Source organism: Pseudophryne corroboree (assembly GCF_028390025.1).
Source record: "Pseudophryne corroboree isolate aPseCor3 chromosome 6 unlocalized genomic scaffold, aPseCor3.hap2 SUPER_6_unloc_1, whole genome shotgun sequence".
In the NCBI taxonomy this organism is placed as follows: domain Eukaryota; kingdom Metazoa; phylum Chordata; class Amphibia; order Anura; family Myobatrachidae; genus Pseudophryne; species Pseudophryne corroboree.
The window spans coordinates 1,867,121-1,873,291 of NW_026967602.1; the positions used below are offsets into that span (position 1 = coordinate 1,867,121).

Consider the following 6,171-nt stretch of genomic DNA (forward strand, 5'->3'; position numbering starts at 1 on the left):
TAGTGTGAGGGGCAGTAGTGTGATGGGGCAGTAGTGTGAGGGGGCAGTAGTGTGACGGGGCAGTAGTATGGGGGGCAGTAGTGTGAGGGGGCAGTAGTGTGAGGGGGCAGTAGTATGGGGGCAGTAGTGTGAGGGGGCAGTAGTATGGGTGCAGTAGTGTGTGGGAACAGTAGTATGTGGGCAATAGTGTGAGGGGGCAGTAATATGGGGGGCAGTAGTGTGAGAGGCAGTAGTGTGAGGGGGCAGTAGTATGGGGGCAGTAGTGTGAGGGAGCAGTAGTATGGGGGCAGTAGTATGGGGGCAGTAGTGTGAGGGGCAGTAGTATGGGGGGCAGTAGTGTGAGAGGCAGTAGTGTGAGGGGGCAGTAGTATGTGGGCAGTAGTGTGGGGGCAGTAGTATGGGGGCAGTAGTGTGAGGGGCAGTAGTGTGAGGGTAGTATGGGGGCAGTAGTGTGAGGAGGCAGTAGTATGGGGGCAGTAGTGTGAGGGGCAGTAGTATGGGGGGCAGTAGTGTGAGGGGGCAGTAGTGTGAGGGGGCAGTAGTATGGGGGGCAGTAGTGTGAGAGGCAGTAGTGTGAGGGGGCAGTAGTATGGGGGGCAGTAGTGTGAGGGGCAGTAGTATGGGGGCAGTAGTGTGAGGGGCAGTAGTGTGAGGGTAGTATGGGGGGCAGTAGTGTGTGGGGGCAGTAGTATGGGGGCAGTAGTGTGAGGGGCAGTAGTGTGAGGGGGCAGTGGTATGGGGGCAGTAGTGTGAGGGGCAGTAGTGTGAGGGGGCAGTAGTATGGGGGCAGTAGTGTGAGGGGGCAGTAGAATGGTGGCAGTAGTGTGAGGGGGCAGTAGTATGGGGGGCAGTAGTGTGTGGGGGCAGTAGTATGGGGGCAGTAGTGTGAGGGGCAGTAGTGTGAGGGGCAGTAGTGTGAGGGGGCAGTAGTATGGGGGCAGTAGTGTTAGGGGGCAGTAGTGTGAGGGGGCAGTAGTATGGGGGCAGTAGTGTGAGGGGCAGTAGTGTGGGGGCAGTAGTGTGGGGGCAGTAGTGTGAGGGGCAGTAGTGTGGGGGCAGTAGTATGGGGGCAGTAGTGTGAGGGGCAGTAGTGTGAGGGGGCAGTAGTATGGGGGGCAGTAGTGTGAGGGGCAGTAGTGTGAGGGGGCAGTAGTATGGGGGGCAGTAGTGTGTGGGGGCAGTAGTATGGGGGCAGTAGTGTGAGGGGCAGTAGTGTGAGGGGGCAGTAGTATGGGGGCAGTAGTGTGAGGGGCAGTAGTGTGAGGGGGCAGTAGTATGGGGGGCAGTAGTGTGGGGGCAGTAGTATGGGGGCAGTAGTAAGAGGGGGCAGTAGTATGGGGGGGCAGTAGTGTGTGGGGGCAGTAGTATGGGGGCAGTAGTGTGAGGGGCAGTAGTGTGAGGGGGCAGTAGTATGGGGGCAGTAGTGTGAGGGGCAGTAGTGTGAGGGGGCAGTAGTATGGGGGGCAGTAGTGTGGGGGCAGTAGTGTGAGGGGCAGTAGTGTGAGGGGGCAGTAGTATGGGGGCAGTAGTGTGAGGGGGCAGTAGTATGGGGGCAGTAGTATGGGGGCAGTAGTGTGAGGGGGCAGTAGTATGGGGGGCAGTAGTGTGGGGGCAGTAGTATGGGGGCAGGGCGCTGCATACAGTAATAACAAGGCTGAATCATTTCCCCTGCGCTGCCTGGAAGTGGCTGATATGTGACAGGACAGCGCTCACCCCAGCACATTACTCGGCACAATGACAGGAAGCCGGAGAGATTGTTATTCATCTAATAATACAGTATCCAGCGTGTGCACAGTGCTGAGGTGTGAGGCACATTACACAGCGTCACACCTCACAGCAACAGGGAGCTCAGCGGCATGCCATATGTACTAAGCACACCTATCACACACACAGGTACCCGCTGACCCTGTCCCCTACCTGTGGGCGAGCAGACAGAGGGGGAGAAAGAAACATGGAGGGCAGGAAATGGAAAAAAAACTCTGTGGCACGGGGTAATTCCTGCAGCGTGGAGTATTTCCTTGCAGCCACGGGGTAATTCCTGCAGCGTGGAGGATTTCCTGCAGCTGCGGGGTAATTCCTGCAGCGTGGAGTATTTCCTGCAGCCGCGGGGTGTTTCCTGTTGCGTGGGGTGTTTCCTGCAGCCACGGGGTAATTCCTGCAGCGTGGAGTATTTCCTTGCAGCCGCGGGGTAATTCCTGCAGCATGGAGTATTTCCTTGCAGCCGTGGGGTAATTCCTGCAGCGTGGAGTATTTCCTGCAGCCGCGGAGTAATTCCTGCAGCGTGGAGTATTTCCTTGCAGCCGCGGAGTAATTCCTGCAGCGTGGAGTATTTCCTGCAGCCGCGGAGTAATTCCTGCAGCGTGGAGTAATTCCTGCAGCGTGGAGTATTTCCTGCAGCCGCGGAGTAATTCCTGCAGCGTGGAGTATTTCCTGCAGCCGTGGAGTAATTCCTGCAGCGTGGAGTATATCCTGCAGCTGCGGGATTTTGTATTCAATTGCAGAACAAGAAACGGGTTGCGGTGACTTTTATAGAAGCACTAGGGGGGGAATTCAGGGCGTCCTTTTTCACGCACCCCCAGAGTAAGGCTGATTTTTTCATCCGGACCCTAGTGGCTAAGCTGCAGAAGACAGTGGCCCTCATTCCGAGTTGATCGCTCGCTAGCTACTTTTAGCAGCCGTGCAAACGCTATGCCGCCGCCCACGGGGGAGTGTATTTTTGCTTTGCAGAAGTGCGAACGCCTGTGCAGCCGAGCTCTGCAAAAACAGTTTGTGCAAAACAAGACCAGCCCTGTAGTTACTTATCCTGTGCGATGATTGCTGCGACGAGTGACTCGGTAATAACGTCACACACCCGCCCAGCAAACGTCCAGCCACGCCTGCGTTTTTCCAAACACTCCCAGAAAACTGTCAGATGACACCCACATACGCCCTCTTCTTGTCAATCTCCTCGCGATCGGCTGTGCGAATGGAATCGTCGCTAGAAGCAGTGCAAAACAACGATGCTCTTTGTACCCGTACGTCGCGCATGCGCATTGCGCCCCATATGCAATGCATGCATAGTTTTTCCATTTTTTTAAATGATCGCTGCGCAGCGAACAACGACAGCTAGCGATCAACTCGGAATGACCCCCATTCTGAGCAACCATACACTTTCTCAGGGCCCCAATGGTGCCACTGATGGTATGATTATTATTACCAGTTATTTATATAGCGCACACATATTCCGCAGCGCTGTACAGAGAGTATTTGGCCATTCACATCAGTCCCTGCCCCGCAGAGCTTACACTCTATATTCCCTATCACATGTACACACACACACACTAGAGTTAATTTTGTTGTTGAAGCCAATTAACCTACCAGTATATTTTTGGATTGTGGGAGGAACCCGGAGTACCCAGAGGAAACCCACGCAAGTACGGGGAGAATATACAAACTCCACACAGTTATGGCCATGGTGGGGATTGAAACCATGACCTTAGTGCTGTGAGGCAGTAATGCTATCCACTACACCATTCGTGCTGTCCTGTATGATGTGCAACCGATGGTGATATTGATGGTGCAACCGATGGTGATATTGATGGTGTGACTGATGGTGTGACCTACAGTATGTTGCGTCTTTGTACATAAGCGGCGATAGGCATCTCCATATAGATTACATACAGAGACGCGATACAGAGCGACTGGCGTCACCTCTCACTCACACCGAGGGGGAGATGTACCGTGCCTGGGGGGTGTAGTTACTAAAGTGCTGGTGTTGTCCATAGCAACCAAACACATTCTGGCTATCATTCCCTATTGCATCGTAGACAATATCTGATTGGTTGCTATGGGCAACTACTCCACTTTGGGGAAGATTCATCAAAGCTTGGAGAGAGATAAAGTGGGTGGAGATAACGTACCGACCAATCAGCTTCTGCCACGTCACAGGATGTGTTAGAATAATGACAGTTAGGAGCTGATTGGCTGCTACTTTCTCTCCATGGCTCGGTCCATCTCCCCTCATATGGCGTTCCCGGCCAGGAGCTAATGTAAGTGACCTGCTCACCTCAGCGCAGTGATACCAGCGTCTCTCTCGCTCACAGCGCAGCGGCTCCTGGTAACCGGGGTAACGGTGAGCCTGGGCACCAGCCTTAGAGGAGCATGTGATGAGATCCTCCAATCAGAGCCCAGCATACACATTCCCGGCTCACGGCACTCAGCCTCCGGGTGTAGAGGCGGAGCTACTGGAGAGAGGGCGGCAGGAGGGACCGCAGGGGCGGGTGCAGGATCCCTGGGCGGGGTATTCCACCATCACGTCAGGACAGGGCCATCGCTTCAGGCTGCTGCGTGACCCTTTGCCCTCCACCGCAACGCTGAGTTAGAAAATAGACGCTCGTCAGAGCGACCGCAACTCATTCACAATTGCGCACACCTACACAGCCTATACGCAGTAACAAGGAACATCGGTGCTAAGAGCCGACGGCAGATACACGCCCTGAAAACAGCCCTGACTCGCCCCAAGAGCTCTCTTCCTGTCAGTCGCTCTGCTGTGAGGTCGGGGGTCCGATATGCTGTCCTGCTCCTTGGCACACGATCAGCGAAGGGTTATCCCGAAATGCAGCCCTGCTGGCCATGTTGTGTGTTGTTATGTGTAATGTGTACTGGTGTGTGCATTGTGTGGATGATATCATGTGTGTGTATTCTTCTGTAGGACGTGCGTCTTCATTCATCAGCTGGACATCTCCCTGGGCGACCTGCGGTCTCACATGGTAACAAGGCCTGGCTGCCTCCACCTGAAGAATGAGGCCCAGCAGCGGCACTGCGCATTGGGGTGACTGAGGCCCTGGTGAGAGATTGGGGTGCGCTTCATTTGCGGTGTTACATATGTGGCTATTGCCTTGCGCTGTGTGCGTTTATATGTCACACACACTGTCTGCCCAGGTGATGTATTGTCCCTGTGTCAGAGTACTACAAATACCAGCATTGCCCTCGGTGTGAGTGTGCCCAGGTGATGTATTGTCCCGGTGTCAGAGTACTACAAATACCAGCATTGCCCTCGGTGTGAGTCTGCCCAGGTGATGTATTGTCCCTGTGTCAGAGTACTACAAATACCAGCATTGCCCTCGGTGTGAGTCTGCCCAGGTGATGTATTGTCCCGGTGTCAGAGTACTACAAATACCAGCATTGCCCTCGGTGTGAGTGTGCCCAGGTGATGTATTGTCCCTGTGTCAGAGTACTACAAATACCAGCATTGCCCTCGGTGTGAGTCTGCCCAGGTAATGTATTGTCCCGGTGTCAGAGTACTACAAATACCAGCATTGCCCTCGGTGTGAGTGTGTCCAGGTGATGTATTGTCCCTGTGTCAGAGTACTACCAGGGCCGTCTTTTCGTATGGGCTCAATGGGCTCTTGCCCAAGGGCCCCAGGAGTAAAAGGGCCCTAGGCTGATAGCTGAGGGTCCCCTCTTTCCAGGGGCACCAGATTTTTGAAAATCGTCCTAGGGGAACCAGAGATATCCGACTTCAAAGCAGTGGTCCCCATCCAAGCCTGTTAATTGTTCTTCCCAGCCAGATATCTCGGGTTCTGGCTGACTTAGAGTATTTCTGAGGGTATACTCCAAAAGCTGTGACTCTCCCCTTTCAGTGGACACTGGCAGCTTGTCTCTACTATGCCCAGAACCAGAGATATCAGCCTTCCAGCAGCTGGTCCCTGCTCCAACTCCACACGCCTAATATGCAGTTTTAGATATTTGTCGTGGATTGCTCTGGCTACTGAACTCTGATCCCCAAGTCCCCAGAACCTCCTGACAGGTGAGACACTCTAGTATTTTTTTATGCCATTAAAGCTAAGAAAACTATTTCCAGGAACTGGAGATATCTGCAGTAAAGCAAGCTGCCCTGACCCCCGGAAAATTATGAATATTAAGCCCACTCCACTATCCACCCCTCCCCTACGTATTAAACACCCCCTTCCACCCTGGAAGCTATGTTCCAGGGCCCCTTCATTCAGCACAATGTCCCCTTCTACAGTTTAGTGTTCTCCTTCCCGCCCCATATGTGCAGTAAAGGAGTAATTAGCAGAAATGATTTCTCCAGGTCCTACATGCTGAGCGAAAGATAGAACACCCTACCACCCGCAGAACATCAATGATGCCGCTGATAGCACCCCCCACCTAGAGATGAGCGGGTTCGGT

The 6,171-nt window shown here is 54.0% G+C and overlaps 1 protein-coding gene across 1 annotated transcript in view; it reads right to left on the reverse strand.

The window, feature by feature from the left end:
- The window catches only part of TMEM95 (transmembrane protein 95), a 167,720-nt gene extending 163,568 nt beyond the window's left edge, over positions 1-4,152 (reverse strand). Inside the window, exon 1 of the mRNA XM_063950424.1 lies at positions 4,046-4,152. The gene's annotated coding sequence lies outside the window, so the exon portion shown is untranslated. The remainder of the gene's footprint in view (positions 1-4,045) is intronic.
- Between the last annotated feature and the right edge of the window lie 2,019 nt (positions 4,153-6,171).